Source organism: Pogonomyrmex barbatus, unplaced genomic scaffold (genome assembly GCF_055798465.1).
Source record: "Pogonomyrmex barbatus isolate J1 unplaced genomic scaffold, ASM5579846v1 scaffold8, whole genome shotgun sequence".
Taxonomy (NCBI): domain Eukaryota; kingdom Metazoa; phylum Arthropoda; class Insecta; order Hymenoptera; family Formicidae; genus Pogonomyrmex; species Pogonomyrmex barbatus.
Genome location: NW_028297182.1, coordinates 2,744,933 through 2,768,142, shown reverse-complemented (window position 1 = coordinate 2,768,142; position 23,210 = coordinate 2,744,933). Strand labels below are relative to the sequence as shown.

Below are 23,210 nucleotides of genomic sequence, written 5' to 3'. Positions count from 1 at the left end.
CGCAAACGGAGATAAAGACTAAATAAATATTTGGGCATTACGTTAATTGGAAAATCAAGTAGAGCGGGCACGACGAGCGATAGGGAAATTGACTAAATTATCACATTTTAATGAACAAGTGAAATAACAATTCTAATTATCGTCAAGCAGGGGAGGGGGGGAGGGAATTGTAGAGATTGCACTTGAAGCCATCGAGCCAGGAGGTATCGCGAGTGTCTCTCTCTCACCTGACAGACGGGGGAAGAAAGGGAGAAAAAGAGAGTGAGAGAAAGGGAGAAAAAGAAAGATGGAGCGAAAGCTGTGTACGTTGGCACACACAGCGACCGTTTATTCATACACCTACCACATCTTCATTAGAGGCATACGCGGGGTCGCGGATGATTTTGCAAGATCTGCTTTCTGGCCTCCGATGGACCGGTATATGCGCACCCGACCGGCCGAACCGACCATCGACTTGTCCCTATACACCACGGTGTATTTATATTCGCGCGTACGCGTATATACGTACAACGTACTCGTACGCACGTGTATAAATCCGTGTGCGTACGTATCGCTAGGATATTTAACGTACGCGCGAGAACGGCAAATTCCCACCGTGTCGCCATAGCCACGTCGGGGTGTAAGTTTTCTCTCTCTTTCTCTCTCTCTCTCTCTCTCTCTCTCTCTCTCTCTCTCTCTCTCTCTCTCTCTCTCTCTCTCTTTCTCTCCTTTTCGACTCGGTGTATTCTATAATATGTATAGGCAGAGTTGCCGTTCGTTCGTTCGTACGTTCCTTCGGTCGAGGTCCGCTCCAGGTTGTCCAGCGCCTGTGTGCGCTCTCGCGGCCGGGGCTCCCACCAACGCAGCGCGCGACCTAGCCTTCTTACCCGCCCACCTACTCTATCGAGCAATCCACAAATGCATTCTTTCCTCTCTTCTTCCCTTCTGTCTCTCTTCCTGAGAGTTGCCCGCCGTCTCCGTTCTTCCCGTCGTCTCCCGTCGGCTAGGCAGCGTATGCCTCGCGCGCAGTCTCGTCCTCTTCGTCCTCTTCCTCCTCCTCCTCCTTCTCCTCCCTCTCCTCTTCCTCTTCCTCCGCCTCTTCTTCCTCTCTGCGCCGCGCTCTCGTCCTTTCTTTTTTCCTTCCACGCTCTTCGCATCTCCCTCCTCTTCTCGCGCCCCGCGCCGCGTGTGCTCTTCACCCCTCGTCTCTGTCTCTTTTTCCCTCCCTCTCTCTCCCACCGTCCCATCCGTTCTCCGTTCCGTCTCTTCTCACCGTATCTCTACGTCGAGTTTTAAAGAGTGTCGTGAAGCCAGAGTATGAGACGGACAGTCAGCCGGGCCACGTAACTACACACGTGTATGCGTGTGTGCGCGTGGCGTACGCGCGCGCGCGCGTGTGTGTGTATGTGTGGGTGTGAGTCTGTGCCTTCCTTACACACGACGCTACAGATGCGCCTCGCGTGATATACGTTTATGTTGGCGCGGGCGCGAACGCATACTCGTGCGTACGGATGCACGTATGTGTTTGAGGCATGGACCGGAGAAGTAGGGCCTCTCTGCCTCTCCGTTCCCTCGTTCCTTCCTTCTCGTAACCCTCCTTGTTTCTCGATTTCTCCCACCTCTCGCCTTGTTCACCCTCTCTCCATCTTTTCTTTCACTCTTTCTCCCTCTCTCTCTCTCTCTCTCTCTCTCTCTCTCTCTCTCTTTATGCGACCCGCGAAGTGCCCTTCCTCCCACTCGTCTTGTCCGGACGATTGGCGTTTCAACGTTAGAGACCTTACATGCTTGGCATACCTGCAAACGAGCGCGTAAGTCCACCCAATATAGATACCGACGTGAGACACAGAGAAATCTGTCCGAAAACCTGTCAGGACTTGCCACGACTTGTCCTTAGGACGTGGTGGAAGACGCCGAGAAGATAGAGAGTAGAAAATGTATCCTCTCTCTGTGTTTATTGATAGCTCTTAGGCGATGGCCACCGCGGTCATTTTGAAAGCTGGAGTACTCGGACTAATCAGGATGGCATCCCACTTTCAAGATGACGATTATATATGAGGGTATACCAATATACCACGTGTAGAGATATTCCATTTATTTCTATATCATACTTAGTTATACATATAACTAGATATACTTTACTAAATATATAATAGGATAATCTCTCCATTGACTTAAAGGATGCAATTACATAAAAGTTAATGTCACTGTAGAACTTGATGTCAGAAATATATATTCGGTTACAGAAATATACACTTACGGTTTACAGATTTTACTTACAGAACTCTACTTAAATTTATAATAAATATAACAGAATATTTTATAATTTATAAAAAATCCTATTTTGTAATTAACATATTCTTTCTTTTTCATTGATATTGAATTAATGATATGATGATTTAAATATAGTTTAATAGAACATTTTATATATATATATATATATATATAATCCTTATATTTCATAATTCGTATTTGATTGTATTTTATTCGCATGACATTGCATGAAAGTCAAAATATCTCCTAAATTATCTTACAACAGCGAATAGATTCCTAAATTTGGGCACCCTTGAGTGGATAATCATATATGATTATGCTAGGATACAGAGAGGGGGAAAGGGATCTCGACGCGGATCAATTTTCACTCTGGCGTCTGTCAAGGCCGTGTTGATTCTGCGACCATGAATCATCTTGCTACTCGCTCCATGTGTGCCTATTGTTCGAGGGTCGTATTATAACCATCGGTAATCCAGATATCGCTCCCTCGATGTATAAATCTGGCGTATGTTAATATCGTGATTCGCAGGGGCCAAATAAAAACCATATAAAACGCAACGATCACAATATAATACCGATGAAGTATCGATGTTGCCGAACAAATGAACATCAATATCAAAACGCCAAAAGTGGAGTAACGTAGGAAAGAAACGCAGTCTTCTTAGCATCGGTACATCAGAATGACTAAAACCCCCGTTCCGCACCCTAAAAAAAAACCATCCTCGCTCGCCATGTCTCATCGTATACTTAACAAGCTATTGCGGCGAGTCCGGAATTTCTCTCTTTCTCCCTCGCTCTCCCTATCGCGCCATGCATCCTGTGTGCAAACACAGGATTCCGCCATATTCCGCCCATCCTCGGGGCAACACTCCTTATCGATAGTTTTCTAGACCGAGCCGATAGAGAGGCGAGCTCGGAACGTAAAGAGCGCGTCCTCAGCGACGCCGCGTTTACCTCGTCGTGTCCGGCCCCGCGGAGCGGTCACCATGAGGCCCAACTGCGGAGCCGCGGTAATATATGCCGCTATTCGGAATTCGCGGTGGTAAATATCGCGCCGTAATATCCGCGAATTCCCGGCGTGCCCGTGTATGATGGAACGGCCGTGCGCGCCGCCGCGCGTCGTATTATGCCGGAGACAACGAATGGATGATAGGCATCGGACGTAGAACACGCCGGAGGAACGTAGCGCGGCCGTTTACGATTCTACAAATAATCCCCGTGTCCACACACAAGTGATTTTTCTCACCCGCTCTCTCTCTCTCCTCCGCGGAGATTCCGGTACGGAGCTGGTTTTGCGAGGAAAATCGCGATCGTACAAACGAGGGTTTCCTCTTCGCGCCTCTCCTCGCGCAGTTTGCCCATGCGGTTTAACGAGAGGCCTGAGAAGTTTGATAGCGGCGGAGAAAACGGAGTAAGGTAGGTCACTTATACGACTCGTGTGTCGTTCGGTTTTATGGGAATATGCTGATACTTGCGCGAGTCCGGAAAATCACGTCCCCGCATTCATGAGAAGATCATATTTTTGACACAACGAAATTTGAACGGAAGATTTAATCTAATATATGCATAATTAATTTTAATAGTTCTGTAAAGGCTCCAGAGACAGTAATATTCATATAAAATCTGGACGTAATGGATGTTTACAAGTTTTCTATTCTTGCACGTCGCGCATCTTTATGTACATTTTATTTCCAATTTGTTCATTATATTATTACCCGTTATATTAAGCCCGTTTACTTTTTACATTGAGAGAGGAAAATTCACATCTATCGATTTCGCTCATATTCACGCAGCAATGATCCACGAAATAGAACATAGAAAGTGTAAAAAGTTGTATGTGTGTATATATACATATATATATTTTTTTTTATGTTTTATATATATATATATACATTACATCATATATTACCACATCATATATTTTTATATATAAATTTATTTATTTTATTTATTTTATTTAAGTAATAGTAAACCAAGTTTGTATAGATGGAAAAATATAGATAGAAAATTTATACGTACATTACATTGCATCATACACACACACACACACACACACACACACACACACACACACACACACACACACACACAAATTATATTATTTATAAAGATATTATTTATAAAGGTATAATTTATTTATTTTATTTAAGTGGATAATAAACGAAGTTCGCATAAAGAAATATTTACGTGTTTCCAAATGTACAATTAAGTATGTAAAAATTTATTGCAAAAAAATATATACATTTCTGCGTCTCGATGAATTTTTTTATACTTGCACACGCATACGCAAAAGGACATCCGCCACTGCGCGCGTGTGCGTAATCGTTGACGCGTGTAGTGGCGCGTCGCCGACAGACGCACGGCCTGCTCGGCCCGTTAGGTAGTAGTCTCCGGTGCGGTTCGTCCGTGCGGAGAGCACGTTCTCCCGGCCGGACGGACATGTAAGTGCTCCGAGTAGGTGTGAGAGCCGTGTAGGTGGCTCTCTCCGCTTAGGCGGAGGTCGAGGAAGCGGGGTCGCTGACGTCCCGGTCTGACGCCGGCCGGCCAGCCGACCTCCGACCAAACGCAAGCGAGCCACGCCACGGGATAAGGACAAGGAGAAATCCCGGCGCGGTACCGCGCGCGCGCGCGCGCGCGCGCGCCACCGATCGCGCGGCCGCGAGGACGCGAGCGCTCGCGTCTATCTCGCGGGGCAGTTTTTTTCTGTTCGGGCGAATCTAGCCGATGGGCCTAGGAACGGGTTACACGACCGGATATTGACGAAGAAAGCATCGCCAATCTGCAAGTTATATCGATTATCTATCGGCGATCAGGCGATACGCATGGCTTCTGTCAAGCGTGCGTATCGTTTGATGGGACTTGTGATTTCAGATATATATATATATATATATATATATATATGTACAATTTTTATTTTAAAAGTTAATTTAATTAATTTCGATTGATATGATTAGACTCGCAGATTTGTCATAGGAAACGATATAAACCTCTGAGCGTCGAATCTCTCCTCGTTTCCTCTCGATGTAAAAACGTTGAACAGAAATGTAAAATATAATCTATGATCCCGTGATACCGATAAATAATAAGGGCCTTGAAGTATCAATTGTGATGTCAGGTAGCTGCTCATTGATCGTTAATATTCCTACGAAAAATATATGCATTCATAATATAATAGTCTAGTAATCGTTAATATTCCCATGAAAAATATATCAGCGTGAGTGAAAACTTTGATTATACAGTGTATAGCATATGACATCGTGATAGAATAATCGGGAGCTTAATTTTAGGCCATGTTATTTTTACTTGCAAGTAGTCGCAAGTAGTTTAAGCCACGGATGATCGGAATTACGAGAGAGAAGCCAGGTCGGAGTTGTCGAGCGAGTATTAATAACGCGATGAGCGGATATGTTGGAATATCGGCTGGTTAGTTATTGTAGAACATGTAATATTAACCTTCCAGATGAGAATATCATAATACATGTTGAAAAATTTTATAAAATTGTGAAATTTTTATAATTAATGATACATTAAGGAATTAATAATAACCGACGTTCCGCACAAAATGCATTTCTCTCTCTCTCTCTCTCTCTCTCTCTCTCTCTCTCTCTCTCTCTCTCTCTCTCTCTCTCTCTCTCTCTCTCTCCCAGTTCTCCAATTTATATACTTTTGTAGAGAAGAATTACATTCATTATGATAATTCTTTTTTTTAAGTATTTATTAAACTTTCGTAAGACTTGGGGTATTAATGTAGTCGATAAAACACTTTCGTAGACTATGGACCGTAGTCAATGTGCATTTGCAAGTGTGCGCGTAGAACGAACGGACACGCTCAAAGTCGGTGTGTATCGAACGAGTATTTATCCACCAGCAAGTACAAGTGTTCCTGGAGAGAATCGTCCAACTTGCATTCGCTTAACGCCTGGTACTTACAAACGAATTGAGAGAAGACGATGCAATATAGCTTATAGCCTTGGCTCGTTCATTTGAATATTACGAATTAATTTCATCCGTGAATTATTTGAATCCGAATTTCATTGATATCATCCGTGAATTATTTAAGCCCGAAATATTTCTTAACAAAAGAATCTAACATCTTGATTAAATAATTTAAGACATATTCAATAATTATTAAGCAAGTAACATTTTGAACAAATGCGTTAGGCGATTTTACGATTTTAAGATAAAAAAATTTCGAAAATTTTTGCGAGATTTTTCCAATAATCCTGAGAAACGTAATTACTGGTTTCGATTAAAAAATACCGTGAGACTTATTATATAATATGTTTGAAATATTGAGTTTGTGAATAACTAAGATAGACAAATGGAAAATTTCGAGAGCGCTGTAAAAATCATGAAATATCAGAATCTCACGTGCGGATCCTCGGATATAAAGAATTCACTGTTTTTGAATATATGTAGCGAGTTTTCGTAGATAAACATGCATTCGGACGGTATCTTTCGACGCAGGTACGTGTACTCGCGTCGACGTTTATCTTCGTACTTCGCTGATGCATCCATAAAGTGGAACACGCGGACGTCGAATTCGTGTCCGAACCGCTCGCATGCGAGAATCGCAAATATTTCACGAGATGATATACGCGGTATACGCAAGGGTGTCTCTGATACTCGGATCTTCGCTTCCGGCGAGCGAGAGCAAAATTTTTAAACCGTGCCTCCCGATACGGAGAACGGTCGAGATTAACTATTTTGGAAACAGCTTGACTCGGGTTAGCCGATTCTCATAACACTGCAATGGTAAACTTTGGTTGTCTATTCGGATTGTAATCCCAGGTAGAGAAACTAACTGTAGTTTTCATACCCAGCACCGACTGTAGCCGGTATCTACGGTTTCTAGCCGCACACGCAACCATCCCCTAAACATACCGGGGAATGCGATGCTATTCTCGATGCGACTGTGCGAAATATGCGGGACGTGATTCCCGTATTAATGGCACGATACGAAATGCGGCACACGACGCGCCTCCCCCTCCCCCGTCCTACCCCCGATCCGATGAAATCGTCCGGAATAAATTGATATCGGATTAATCAAAGACGAATATATACGTAACGAAAGGAGGAAGGAAGCGCGTGGCACTTGGAACACCCTGTATGCATTAAGATATCCCCACCCCCTCCCGTTCTCCCTCCCCTTTTCCGTCGCGAGCAGCCGACCCACGCCGTATTTAAATACTCGGCGCGGCGTCGAAGGTATTGGCGTTTGGCGTATTATTACCATCTATAGAAATCGTTCACGAGCCATCCGGGATCCGCGTGATTTATGTGATTGCTTGCGCGAATCCGCCTCGTATGTTTCTCCCGCGTGTACACAAGAAGAAGAAACCGTACATACCTTCCTTCGCCGGCACATCACAAGGACAGTGGGTGGGGGCCCGGTAAGGGAACGACCGTATGGAGGAGCTCGGGACGATCGGGATGCTAATTCGTTTTGCTCGCTTCCTCGGCCGCCTCGTCCTTTTCTGCGAATGCAGATCGTCGGCGGATGGCGCGGCCCCGTGGAATGCGTTACCCTCTCCCCCCTCCCCCCTCCACTCCACTCCCTTCCGCCGTCCTGGGGGCGTGCGCGGGCGAGAAGAATAAAGAAAGATTATGAGCGTATTTTTCAATACGCGATTTCAAAAAGATCGAACGCCGATCGTGGCGCGATACATTCGCGACATTGTGTCCCTCGTTTATTTTTTTTTTTTATTCCAGGACTCGAGAACTTTCGTACGATTTGATTATTGAAAAGACTCGATTATTTATCGATATTAATTTTTTGTAAGCTCAGAACAGGTGAGTACTCGGGGGGGTATCACCCCGAACAACTGGAGGATTTTAATGATGAAAATTACGATATTAAAATATGTGTATATTACTTATCATTTATGTATTAATTATCAATTCTTATTATAGATAAGAAATATTTGGAAGAAATATTTAATGCATTATTAAAAAAATAATTTACTTTATTGATTTTTGAGTTGTCAATAACGAGGAGAAGATAAATTTTCATTTCATTTATATTTTGAACAAAATCAACTGGTATAAATTAAATATGAAATGAATTAAAGTAGAGCTCGCGTTTATGAAAATTAAAAAAAGATAATGAAATATTTAATGTCGATTGATTAAAAATGTGCTCTAAAGATCACTTTTCGATTGAAAGCTCCGTCAAAATGTGTGAAATCGTCAGGTCAAAGATAGTTTCCCTACTGAAAAATTTGAAAATGAAAGATCTCACGCGAGCATGACGACGGATGAAAAGCGCTGCTGCACCAAGCCGCTGCTCTCGAGCGGCAGATATTTCTCTTTATAGGACATCGATCTCTCATCTAGCCGTCGATTTCTCTTTTTTTCCGCGCAGTTTGAGAGCATTTCCCCTTTCGCTCTGCGGCCGCTCTCGGCAGTCATCGGCTATCCAACGGCTATACAACGAGGATAACAATACCGTGACTCGCGCGACGGCTCGACTAAAACGGTAGATACTTGCTAAGCAGACTCTTGCCAAACTGCCATGCTATATCCCGCGCGTGCAGGCACGTATCTACAATAACTTTCATAACTCACACGATCTACATAGCGAAAGATTCGCTATTTTTCGTTTGTTTGCTTTACGTTAGATGTGCAGTTTTTATCCGAGGCTATTCCACGCGATTCGAGAAAGTAGCGCGTTCTTAGCGCGCGACGAAGATCCGCACGTGAAGATCCTCTTTCATTAAACGTCTGTATGTATCGATATCATCACGCGTGAATATCTCGTGATGGCAATATTTATCAGAAATTTCCACTACTTCCACGATGATTTGTATGTCACGCGCTTGGGCGTGGAATTTTCTTCGAAGCAGTTTTTATCAATTCTGTAATATATAAACAGCAACTTTTTGTATTAATAAATTGTTTTTTTTTTTATTTTAGAGCCTACAATATCTCGCTATTCCTGATTTTGAATGAGAAAAATATTTTTTTTGTACCTTTAGCTTTACTTTAACTTTTTTTTCTGAAAGTTTGAATCCCTCTCCCCTCCCCTTGAATATGCCCATAGCTATGCGATCGTATTAACGTTCTAGAGTGTCTAATCTTATTCTACATTTTATTGTGATGACGATTCACTTTCTTTTCTTAAGAATCGTTTATTCAAGTCTCAACCTTTTATAAATTGATTTCAATTTGGTTTACGTCTAATTTTTAACTTATCGTATCTTAAAAACAAAGATTTGAAAAAAGAATATTGAGAAGAGATATTGGAAAAGAGAAGAAATATTGAGAAAAGATATTATAGTACGGGCTTAGCAGTAGCGAGAATTAATGTAAATTCAGGCATTTACAATCCGACGCTGACTGGCTTGTTTCTTCTTCTGTTCTCAAGCGTGACGTTTTTTTTTCGTCTTCTCAAAAACGATCTCTCTCGCGTCAGTCCCACGTTCGCGAGATTGTCGCAAAATTTTCCATCTCAAAAGTGTTCGAAAGAGTACTCCTCGTACATTGGTGTCGGTCCACAATAGGTGATTTAAGCTTTAAGAAGTAATTGAAATTGACCAATTATAATCGAATATGAAAAAAATACTCGACTATGATTGGTCAATTTCTTATGGCTTAAAGACTTAAATACTTATTGTTGGATACCGACACTTACGCGTATCCGTCTCGTTTCACTCGGCGAGTCGCTTAAAAGGCGTTGATCTGTCACCGCGATCACCGTAAAGCGATGTCTATAGTCTGCATATCCATAAACCAGTGCTGCGAAACGCGCGCGAATGTTTCAGTTTCGTGAGTATAGACTCGGTAGGAGTAATAATCATATACCGTTACTCCTCTCTCTCTCTCTCTCTCTCTCTCTCTCTCTCTCTCTCTCTCTCTTCTCTTTCGAAAGGCCGTTGACTCAATTGCGCCCCGGATAAAAGAGCGGTTCACAAGTTCCTACACGAGGCGCCGCGAGATATCGTTGCTGTGCCGTATGTGTCCGCACGACTGTATAACGCGCGTACGTGCACGCGCGTATAGATACGAGCAGGTACGCGTATCGATATGCCGAGGCGATTATCGTCCTCGCGACTTTGTCGCGCCGACACCTCGAGCGCAGCGCAGGGGGAGGAGAACGTCGGCGATATTTATGCGCGTAGAAACGTTAATTTGAGCGCCAACGACCGCGCCGTCGAAAAATTCCAGGATACGTTTTAGCGGAAAATTTTTCAGATTTATAATGTTGAAAATTGACGGGATTTTTGGAATTGGCGGCCATCGCGACCATTTTCGAACGAGATATTCGGTGCGACGGTAATTTCCGCGTTATTCCTTTGTAGCGTTATCGCGCGCGGCGCGCGTTATCGCCCGTTAATATTCGCGACGAACAACGTATGACGGTCTTTAAATTATTCGTATCGTATCACGCCTCGAAATTTATGCGCAGTTCACCTTTCCGGCGCTTATCGCCGCCACTAGAACCGATATATTCACGAATATATTCTCTCTCTTTTCTTTTTGCTGTTGGACGGATCACACAGTTTCCGCGCCTCGGTAGTTAAAAATCACGTGGCTCTTAATGGCAAATAAAATTGACGGTTCGCATATGTATCGCATTACACGCACACAATCGTCTACAATGATTGCTTCTAAACGGAGAGATTCCTAGTTCCGCGTCGATCGTTAAATCGGACAGCAGAATGGTAACCTGCGTCCGCATAGGATGTTAACGATAAGGCGATGCTACCGAAATATCGATAGTTCCGCTTTCAAAGTATCGTTACGTTCCCAATATCACAGTGGCAATATTAATTCTATATCATCGCTACTATTATATTTTAGAGGAAGACTGTTTCTTTGGAAGATAATTTTAAAAATTAAAATAAATTAAAGAAGCATGTTTATGTATATAATGATCAATGACAATTACACAGATTTGAACATAATAATAATATAAATAATATATATTAGTATTAATAATAACATAAATAATATATATATTAGTATTATCTCAGATTTTAATAATAATTTCTTTTTTAATTTTAATAATAATTTTTTAATAATAATTAATAATAAAAATCAGCAATAATACAATAATATATGTAATCTTAATGAAAATTGTGAATAGAAAAAAAGGTGATTGATTTTAAAATTCATCGTCATTGACGTCAAGACGTTTAAAGCATTTTATTATCTTTTCTTTTTATATCGCAAGGAGCAATTGACGCGAAGATATCGATATATTGTACGCGTTCTCGGCGTTTGTTTCTAAATCCGGCGCTTATCTCGCTTCACATCGCGCGATCCTCATATTTAGCGAGCGAAACTCAAAAAATTAGGCTGCCGTGTCTAACGCTGCGAGCGAACGAACGTACGGTAAGAATATAGGCCTCTATTTTCATATAGTGACTGACTTCTCCATCAGTGCAGCACGTATCGTCCACGCACACGGGCGAAGCCGATTATCTTATTTGATTCGCCACTGATCCTCATGGTCGGCCGACCGTGTCTTTCTCTTTCTCACGAGTTCGAGCGCACTCCGCTCCGGCAAAATCGTCGTCGTCGTCGTCGTCGTCGTCGTCGTCGTCGTCGTCGCTGCCACCGCCGCAGCCGCCGCTCTGCTCCACTCTCGTATGTCACAACAAAGCTAAAATCCCGATTGGCCGGAATCGATCGACGGCGCCGGCGGTGAAACAACGCCGAGGTGAAACTCGCATAGGTCGCCGGTGAGCGAGTGTCTATCTATCTATCGTGTCTACCGTGAATAGACAGAGGAGAGAGAGAGAGAGAGAGAGAGAGAGAGAGAGAGAGAGAGAGAGAGAGAGAGACAGATAAGTGGGTAGGTATGCGTAGGTATACGCAACGACGTCTAAATTCATCCGTGATTCGGTCACCGTGCGCTTCAGCTAGAAAAGAGAAGAGACGGATATCTCTCTCTCTCTCTCTCTCTCTCTCTCTCTCTCTCTCTCCTCCCTCGTCCCTCCCCATCTCCCGGATGGCTCTTCTCCGCGTCGCTCCCATGACAAAGGCCGGTCAAACCTGCCTGACAACCTGTAAAATTCCTATGAATGAGCGCAACCTCCGCTGGTCACCAACACGAAGCGCTCCGTTCTTCGGAGGAGCGTGCGCCGGCGCGCAACTCGACCTCGTCCGTTATTAAATTCCTCGACCTCACGAAGTGAGGCTCCCTCTCGGTGGCGGAGCGCGGAGGTGAGGGGGGAGGGGCGGAGGGGGAACCCAGGTTGAAACGCGGTGCCACGAGATGCCACGTGACAACGATCTTTTCTCCGATCTCTGAGTAGATCCGGCAAATACGTGAGATTCCCGTGTCACGTGATGTATCCGAGAGTCTTGCCCGTCAATTTCAAATGGGGGTAACATATATCTTTTACACAGACTATCGACACAGAAAACGAGGCAATTGAAACCAGAATCGAAAATCGAATTGAATAGTAGTTTGGTAACTTGAGATAAAGAAGAACGCATTTATTGTCACATAATTTAATTATATACTCATGACATTGGACATCGAGATCATCAACAAAGTGATTCACGAATTTATTGGTGTAGCGTAAACGTTTCCGTTCACGATAATGTAGGATCGATCGGGCGTGAGAGCGGATGCCTATGGATGTCTTCCGTACGTTACGCGTCGGTCATCAAGTTTTCTCATGGAAAAAAAAAAAAAAAGAAAAAAGAGTGCGTTTTAAGGACACGCCGGGAATTAACGAGGAGCCGAGAGGAGCAGAGTTATTATCCTCCCGGCGCGCGCACGCGTGCAGATATATTCTCGATCCTCAAGGTTGCGGTATAGCCGATAACGCGCATGTGTGTGTGTGTGTGTGTGTGTGTGTGTGTGTGTGTGTGTGTGTGTGTGTGAACATCGGCGTGCACACGTGCGCGCAGGTGCGGGCGGGCCGCGCGTGTGCGCGGCCGTTCTTTAAATTTCTAAGCCGAGCGCTCGCGATCTCGCTTGTCCTTGCCGGACGTCTCGATTTTCCATGTCGCGGCTGAAGGCATGTACGTATATGCAGCGACGAGTTTACGACTAATCCACGTGTCCCACGGTGTTATCGCATCGTAAACTCGTCGCGCGCGCGTTACGATCTTCCCCGAATATCCCGAGAAAGTTAACAACGCGCTCTCGTTCGTTCTCCGCGTTACGCCGTGCGTTTTCCGTTTACGTTGCGACGCGGGAGGCGGAAGGCGGGCGCGAGATGTATTCCATGACGGCTCCGTGACACGCGACGTCTCTCGCGCGCGCCCGTCTCGATAAGATAAGCGACGGCCAATAATAACGATCGCGACCATATCGAGATTATAATATACCAGCGATGTAATAATTGATAAGCGGGTGATGTGATGATGTGTTCCTCGGGGAACACGCAATTGGAAGTGCACGCCTGAGAGACGTCTTACACACAATCTCTCTCTCTCTCTCTCTCTCGAGCTAGAAATAATCTTATAATGAATAAATATCTTCATATTTATTAGTTAACTAGTAATAAGCTCTTATTACTACTTATTTTCCTTTTTTATTCACATTTACATCGAGAGATTTGATGAAAAATGAATTACGTTTTAATATAAAGTCGGTGCATTTGATTATTAAATTTAAAATAAAATTTCCATAAATGTTTGATATTTATAAAATAATTCTCAACTCGTGAGCTTAATTTGGGCAATAGATCCCTTCAAATGTAGAATAGACGTTGTCAAGCTAAATTTCTGAGATTAAGAGCAATTCTATTGAAATATCACTCGATAGAATATTATATAAAAAGTATATAATAATTACGTGGTGCATCAGAAGTGTAAAAAAGAATTCACAGAGTTCACACAGCTGAAAGCTGAGAGTTACGAGATTCGAGATCAATCGATTGGTTGATCACGATCGATTCGTTGACCACCCCTGCTGTCTCAAGCGGTCGCACGGAGCGTGGAACGCGGTTACATCACTCCGCGCGGCTCTCACGCACGCACACATACGCATACGCTCACGCGCACGCGCACGCGCGCGCGCGCGCGCGCGCCACGCTAATACGCGTTCCGACTATACGTTTCGGCCGCTACGTAAGTGCGGGGTTATTGAAATCCGAACAATCGGATATACGAGGCCGCGCACTTCCAGAAAGAACAAAGTGAAAGTCCGCCGGTCGACCGACGGAGGTGACGCGTGAGATTTCGAACGCATCGTAAAACACCGCGTCGGCGTGTCGAACCCGGTGATTTTAAGCAACAATGTCGTGCCCGCGACTGCATTTGCTGCCACATAGCTGTCCGCCGGTTGCATACCGGAACTTTGGTTCGAGGCACGAGCTCTTACCGTATCCTCTGCGTAAACAGATTTTGCAGCTGTTAAATACACGTTAAAAATGAAATATTTGCATTTGCGGTGTTGTTATACCTGAAGTTTCTTGCTTGGAATTGCATAAAATGTTTTTTTTTTTTTATATATATATGTCCGCCCTAAATACGCAATATTAATTATATATTTAGAATTTATATAAAACAATTTTTTATCTACAAAATAATGGCCTAACTGTCGACGTCATAGAAAGAAAATTGAATGATTTAAAAATGACATTTCTGATAATTAGTGACGCTCGGGCCAATAATTCTCACGACGATAGGTCCGACATAAGCCTCCAATGGAACTAAATTCAACGAGACAACAGTTTCACGATTTTTAAAAAAAAAGTATCTTCATTTCTTTCTGTTGCGTGCGCCCATTACACGGAAGCTCGCGAGTCGTCCTCGACGATGATACTCCGTAGTAAGGTAGAGTCATGGTACAATTAGCACGATAATTCGAGCGGATGTTCCTTAACGAGATAATGGAACTACCTGATTCTCACATCAGCCTCCTCGATTTCGCTTGACCCTTGGAATATTTCGAACGGCGAGCGCGCGCGGGTGTCGTTCATCTCGCATTGTATCGTGCATGCGCCGTGCGAGCTTTGCAGGCCGGCGAACGCAGTTGGAACTGCGCTCTCGCGGTCCGGCGAGATTTCTTCCTGGTATGCGCATCGCGGTGCCGCTCGCACGTGACGCATGCATCATTCGCTCGTAAGGACGCGCTCCCGCGCGCGTGCGTGCGTGCGTGCGTGCGTGCGTGCGTGCGTGCGTGCGTGCGTGCGTGCGTGCGTGCGTGCGTGCGTGCGTGCGTGCGTGCGTGCGTGCGTGCGTGCGTGCGTGCGTGTGTGCGTGCGTGCGTGCACATGTACCGGCGCGGCGCGGCGCGACGTAAGTGTTCCGGTATGCGTTACTTGCGCGGAACGTTCGTCCCGCGGTTAGCGCTATTCGTTCCTCGTTGTTTCTTTCGCGGCTGCGTTTAATGGACGAATCGTGCACTTCGGAGGAGAAGGACGACGGTAACATCGCATGCCAGTGCAGATCGGTCCCGTTTGCCATGGTACCCTCTGCTCGCGGATATCAGTCTTTCTAGATCGACGGAGGGGTGGGGGGTATGGGTCCAGCATCAAACAACTCGTTAAAATTGATGCGTCGTGTCACCAAGCGTCACATGCAGCCTTGACATTTATATTGTTCTTAAGTTGAATTATATTACTTTTTTTTTTTTTTGTTAAAAAATGTTGCACGTGCAAAGACTGACGTGCAAGATCGAGTGAAATTTGTCTTTCTTCTTTGCTATCGAATAATCAGAAATCGTGCGACTTGAGGTGTTCTATTTTTTTATTTTCTGTGATAATAATTTTGTAAAATTTAAATTTTTATTTTACACGCGTAGCAAAAATCCAAAAGAATAATTTTGCTGAGTTTTCGATGTAATATGAATTGAAAAGACGATAGTCTTGTCAATTTTTTCATTTACGGAAAAAAACGTGAGAACTTCGCAGTGGAATTTTACGGTTGTCGCAGAATACAAAGCTAGAATTTAATAATTATTTAATACAGCGCAAGGGGGGAGGGGTTAATTTAGATAATTGCTCTCTGTATTATTAATTTCAAGGCGTCGCGTGACATTGACGCTTTAGTAACTTCTTATACGTTCCGGATGACACACCACATTCGCGTGACATTGTTAACGATTTAGGACGAGCGTGGATTAAGTAGTGGTTGTAAAGTTACCGTCGGTCACGTGGTGTTTCCTCCGCGAGCGGGATAGTCTCGTGGGAAACTTCCGTCGAGAGTCGCATTCGCATTCGAGAGTGTCACTCGGCGATCGCGAAAACGGAGTCCCACGGATGGAAAGTTCGTGAAGTTGTGCCGTGAACAAAGATCGCTTGATATATTACAACAGCAACAAGCGTTATCAATCGATACCAATCTCCGACTCCTATGTCAGATTAATATCTATTATCATACTGCTTTTCTTATTGACATTTACATTGATATTTATATTAAATTAATTAGACATTATTTTTATGCAACGCAAACTGTAAAATCGTATTTTTCAATAAAATTCTGTTCGAAAATATTAATTTAATACGAAGAAAATTTCTTGGAAATGATAATATTTTAAAATTTATCAAAATTTATATATCAATCTTTAATAATGTTTACTTTTAGTAAGCAATTGGACAGTCTCAGATAATATCACCAAGATTAACTTGCTGATTAAGTAAGTGGTTTTACTTCAAGTTACTATTTGATTGAAGGTTATCGAACGGGCTAATGTTGCCATAATATTTTCCGAGGTCGTTCGATGTCCTTCTTGAAATTCCTGGTGATCGAGAGAGATCGATGATTCATATTTCTATTTCTTATTAACCGAGATGACTCAGGTTGCTGATTAGATATTTCATTAGAGAATTTAGAGATTTTTAGTTTATTATTAAAATTATTTTTAAAAAATCAAGAAATGTAAATAAATTTCACATAGAGATTTTATTCTAGCTTATATATATCAGAATATAGAATATAGAAAATGTATATAGAATATGTTAGTTATACAGCTTTTTTATAAAAGTCAAATGAGAGATACGAAACAATCGGTAATACTATGCAATCGATGCATCTCGTAAGAATTATTTGGAATTAAGAACTTAGGAATTAACCACTTAGGAATTAAGAACATTTTCGTAACATAGTTGAAGTCTGTCCTTCTATCATCGTTCTACTTCATCGTTTAAAATGCATATAGCGCGATTGATTCTCCGTAAGAATCTCGAGCCAACGCTCGAGAACGCGCGAGCGATTTTCGATACGAGCGATGATGCCGTGAAAAGGCACGGAGGTCAGCTTCCGGTCTGGTATACCTACGACGGAATGAGCGATATCCTGTGAGAACCGCTCGTCACTACGGAGGGGAACAATGGAACGCAAACGCGACGCTTACGCTTCCTCACCGACGTCCAAGGTCATCTTAGCTACTCGCCGAGATCGGTCCGAATTTGCGTGTCGCGATCGCGGAACCATCGTGATCCCGTGCCTACTCGCGTGCACGCGCGCGCGCGCGTGCATGCAGGAGCGCGGAACAGGATCGATATCGATTCAGGCGACCTAGCCGGTCGATAAACGATTCTCGAGGTCGCTGTCCACCCTGAGGTCACCCTCCCGTACCCACGAACCGAACAATATCCCGATGGGAACCCTTTGGCCGCGGAGTAGAGAGGAGAGAGAGAGAGAGAGAGAGAGAGAGAGAGAGAGAGAGAGAGAGAGAGAGAGAGAGACTAAGGAGAAAGATAGGCGGCGAGAGTGACGAGGATAGAGGGAAAGAAACGGCGGAGAGGGAAGAAGAGAGAAACAGAGATGGAGAGAGCGAGAGAGGGGCCGCGCGCTAGCTGTTCACATTACCTTACTTACTATACGGGGTCAATGCCACCGCGTCCGTCCCGCGGCCCCACTTCACTTCACTTGGCTTCACTTGGCTCCCCCTTTGCGCTTCTCACCGGCTTGCCCTCCGCCTCTTCGTTTTGCCTCTCTCCCGCCCGTCCTCCCCCTCACGCCTTCTCACACCCGACCGCTTCTCTCAACCCCTCGTCTCTCTCTCGTTACACGCGCGCGCGCGCGCGCGCGCGCTCGCGCGATCGCGAACCTCCTGCCCCGCGGCCACCCTCTCGCAGTCGTATCCCTTCTTTCCTCTTCCTTCTATTCGCGGCCGCTTCCTCTCCTTCTCTATCGGCGGCTCCTTTCGCGCGTCTCGACCTCACCCTCCTCCACCCCTCCCGCACTCTCGTCCTGCTCCTGCTCCCTGTTCCTCCTCGTCCGCCCCCACCGAGCATTCTCATCGACCGTTCGTGTACGAGGGCACAGAGCGCCTCTCCGTATCATCTCGTCTCGTCTCCCTCGACTCGCTCTTGTGCTCCTCTCTCTCTTCCTTTTTCTCCGCTCCTTCTTCTTCTTCTTCTTCTTCTTCCTCTTCCCTCGTTCTTTCTGCCTGCTCTCCTTCCGCCGCCTTTTCCTCCTTCGTCCCCACCCTCGGGACTCGCCGATCTCCCTCTTCCCGCTCGTGCACATGCGGCGTGATATAAACTATTCCAAAAATTTGTACTGTTATTATTATCGCTTAACCATTCCCAGCGCTTTGGAGCCAGAGATGTGCACTCGAGTCCAGTACAATGCGCGACTCTGTTCGCGCCCTGCCGACTACGTCAACCCGACGACAGCGACGGCGACGATGGCGACGACGGCGACGACGGGTCGTAGATGTCTGCTCGTAGTCCCCGCAGAGAGACCCGGATCGATTTTACGAGGGTGATTTTTTTCTTTAGCTTAGCGAGGGCGAAGAAGGAAGACGAAGTGCGGCGCCGGGGACATCACGTCAGCACGAGATTGATTTGTATGAACACGGATGAGACTTTTCTGCGAAAGAATTGTAAATAGAGACGTTCGAGCTTAAAAAAAGATATCGATTTCCTTTCAATTATACGTAAATGTCGTCACTATTTACTTACACTCACTCACTTTTCGTCAGAATTGAAAAATATCGATTTTTTTTCTTAATGTTGAGAAGCCAATACATAAATCGCGATTGCGCGAGTAAAAGTATTTTATAAAAATATACGATGCAAGAAATGTTTAAAGGAAACTATTTATATTCTATCAAAGTATCATGTTTAATACATTAATATTATGTGCATTCCTATTATTGTTATTCGAATTTTGTAATAGATCCGTCGGCGTGATTAAATAGATAATGTCAGTCTTGTTCTTCTCTTTCATTTATTTTATTTATTTCTTATAAATGGACTCAATAACGTTTCGGAAAAGTCGATTAATTTTAATGATATATTCTTCGATGAAAGTTTCGGAGTTGATTTTCTCACGTAATTAAAATACCGGGTGGCAAGTTTTGAACGACAAGCGATTATAAATGAAGAGTTTTCCGCGAACTAGTTTCCGATTAGTGAGAAAAAAATAAAGTGAGAAAAGTTAAAGCTCTTTCTCCCTCATTTTCAAAATTGAATATAACAAATAGAGCAGCAAGTAATAACTCTTTTCAAAATTTCTACATATATATATAGCTTGTCCGTCATGTTTCGCGTATATTATATTAAATTACATTATAATTGAATATTGTCTCATCAACTATTGTCCGTTTAACAGAAATTAATTAGGTCATTGCGCAAAACCATAAAATTATTTTTAGCTCATTTGACAGGGAGGGTCATCCATATTCTCACTGTAGTAAACGTATGATGCCGATACCGATCGATAATGTGTTATATGAATAGTAATATTAATCGCGAATCGTGCAATATCGATTTGGTAATTAGCACGTAATTTTCATTCCTGTTTTGCTGGTAGATGTGATTTATGCTCTATGTTTCATCATCAATTAGCTATTCAAAGAGCGTTGAATTAAAGACAGTTGATCTGCGTTTGCAAAAATGCGCTCATTCTCATGTGACTTCGCGATGTGTCATTTATATTGAATTTATATCGTCGCGAATATTATTACTTAAAAATGATAAAATGAACATGCAAAATCTGTTTTCGAAACGTTTTCGCGTTTTAAACTTAAAGATGCACGATCATCTTCTTTGTGATTACACATTTCAGAAAGACAAAGAAAAAAGGAGACAAAGAGAGAGGAAGAAAGAGAGAGAGAGAGAGAGAGAGAGAGAGAGAGAGAGAGAAAGAGAGAGAAATTATTTATTTAGAGGCGCCGTTTCCATTTATTGAGACGCTGATCTTTCGAGCGGAATTATTTCTTCGCAGGCGTTCTCACGTGCGAAGTCGAAACAATGACGGTCGTTGTTGCACCGCGACACTTCGACGTCCGCAATAAACGTCGAGGCCGCGGGCAGTCGAGACGCATCTCACTCGGGAACCTTCCGCGAAGCAAATGCAACGTGACCAATGTCAAGGCTGTGCCAGCAGCAGCGGTAGTCGCATGCTGCTGCGGCTGCTGCAAGTGCTGCAACAAATCTCGCGAGCCGCGACGCGCGACGAGCGCCGCGCGAATTCCTCCTCTCAGGTGCGCGGGACATAAAGGTCACCCCTCTCCCCCCCCCCCTCTTCCCCCGTCGCCCCCCCCCCCCCACACTCCCTCTTCGTTCTCGCGAAAAACCGTACGTCTTATTCGACGTGATTTAACACTTTTGAGAGAAGATTACGATTATCATTATTAACAGAGAGTCTTTTGTGCTTTTCGTTCTCTCCGAGTGGAGATATCCGCGATACTTCTTTGTTACTCATTAATGGTAATATATTTTTAGTAGAAACTTTATTTCTTTGTTGTGAGAAATACTCTCAACATTATTTCTTAAATTAGAACTGTTAGATTTTTTTTCTCTTTTATTTGTTTAAGTTAAAAATTAATAAATTAGCTATTATGCTTCTTGAAATTTTGTCAAAGTGATAAATAATAAATAATACATTTGATTCGATGTTTTCTTTCCGCAAAATTATGAAAGATATAAAAAAAATTCGAGAGATTACTGGAGATTACTAAAAAAATTATTATAATATATTTTGCCGTTTGAAATTTATACCTCGTGATAAAATTTAGTTTATTTGTATTTTTCGTACCTTTATCAGTCAATGAAAAGTCGTTTACTACATCGTCCGGAATTTTAATACCGAAACTGTCATTACTTGTACTACCAACAGCGGCGTAATCGCATTCTCTCGCGACAGGCGACCTTCTGCATATTACGACCGTTACGACAATGAGGACGTTCGACCTCGATATCGAATGTCAGGTCAACGGTGCGCCGCAAGCTTCAGAGGTGGAGCGGGCGACAAATAGCCGTCGAAGGAACGTGGCGATTGCGGTGACGACAGGGCCGTCGACGACGTCGGAAATCCGTGAAGATGCGCTTCTTCCAGGAAGTAGGAGTCGCAGGGATCATCGACCCTTCACGGCTATTTTAGTTATTTTGCAGCATGCAGCTATTTTAAATACATATTGTAGAGTAGAGGCGTACGAGCATGAGCCATACGGAGGTAAGGAGAACGAAGAGAAGGGTGAAAGAGAGGAAGAGAGAGAAAGAAAGAGAGAGAGAGAAGGGGGGAGAGGGAGAGGGAGAGAGAGAGAGAGAGAGAGAGAGAGAGAGAGAGAGAGAGAGAGAGAGAATATATATGAGATAGACAAAAGGGAAGAGAAGGAAATGAAACGCCATGGAGGATGAAAGAAAGACGCTTCAAACGTGTGAGCGAGAAGAGAAAGGGAGAAAGAGAGAGAGAGAGAAAAAGAGAAAGAGGAGTAACAGAGACGAGAGATGATGAGGAAGAGCATTAAGTGAGACGAAGTAAGAGAGAAAGATAAAATCGAGAAGATCCCTTTTCTCTCTCTCGCATGCGAGAGCTAGATAGAGGAATGGTAAAGAGAAAGAAGCTGGAAGAAGAGAGAGGGCTGGTATTTATCGCCCCGTCGTCATCGTCGTCGTCGCCGTCGTCGTCGATCGGTCGAGGACGACGACGACGACGACGACGACGACGACGATGGGGCTATAAATACCCCTCTGGCCTCTCCCAATCTTAACTCCTCACTGAAATTTCTGGAAGGGGTGCGCCTTTCCCCGTCCATCCCTTGTCTTCTCGTGCCTTTCTCCATTCCCCCCTGCCCTCCCTCGTCAATGTCTCGCGCGCACTCTGTTAAAGGAATTTCCTATGATTAGAATGTGTATTTCTACACGGCCTACCGAACGAACGAACGAACGAACGAACGAACGAACGAACGAACGAACGAATGAACGAACGAACGAACGAACGAACGAACGAGCACTCTCTTGTGTGTCTACTGCCGAGAATAATCTACATCTGGATAGTTTCTCTTCCACCCGCGCCCGACCGATCTCCCTCTGCATCTCGATGGATATTCAGAGAAGGCGCGCGACACAGCCGATCAGTGTCGTCGATCTGTCAGACAGAATCCGGAACGAACGCCGAGGGAGGAAGAGAGAAAGAAAAACCACCGCTGCCGCCGCTCCTAGGTCTCTCTCTCTCTCTCTCTCTCTCTCTCTCTCTCTCTCTCTCTCTCTCTCTCGACTGATCACTCGTGCAACGGTCACGACGACCTTTCGCACTGATCACACGCGCGCATCAGCTTATCCATTCGTTCGGCACCGTTGTGATTGCCGTTGCCTTCAGATCGAGAAAAATCGCGAGCGATGTTCACACAAGACGTCATCTCACGCATACATCGAACTTCTGTTAAATACTCGTCGATCCTTCGACGAGTATTTGAATCTGAGGTAATTTTGTTCGACGCGAAAGAAACTTTGCTTGAAAAAAATGCCAGGATAGCAATGATTTCGGCGTTACGTTGAGATAAGATAACGAGAAACATCGGTCCATCGCTTCGACGCGACGTGACGTTCGTCTTATAATTAGAACGTTGCATGTTACGATATTCCGAAAGGCGGGTATTTTTCCCCACGCAAACATTCGGTATTTTGGTTTATACTTGATATCGAATAAAGTGTTTGCGCGTTATTCCATTATCCCGCGTTACTCCGCAAAAATTGCGAAATCATATTTTTTCCCGCGGAGCGAAAGCATTAGTTGGAACAACATAACAAACTGGAAACTGCAGAAACTCCAGTTTTTGATGCTACAAACATTAGGAAAACAGGATCCAACAGGCT

General features: G+C 44.0%; 1 long non-coding RNA gene across 2 annotated transcripts in view; it reads left to right on the top strand.

Moving 5' to 3' along the window:
- Nucleotides 1-23,210, top strand: part of LOC148934699 (uncharacterized) — an 85,197-nt gene that overhangs the window by 51,141 nt on the left and 10,846 nt on the right. The window contains exon 2 of one of the 2 annotated variants that reach the window (XR_016141144.1): nt 18,697-22,231. The exons of the other annotated variant lie outside the window; for it this stretch is intronic. This is a non-coding gene — a long non-coding RNA (uncharacterized LOC148934699). Of the gene's footprint in view, nt 1-18,696; nt 22,232-23,210 lie in introns of those variants that run through there. 2 annotated transcript variants of the gene reach the window in all.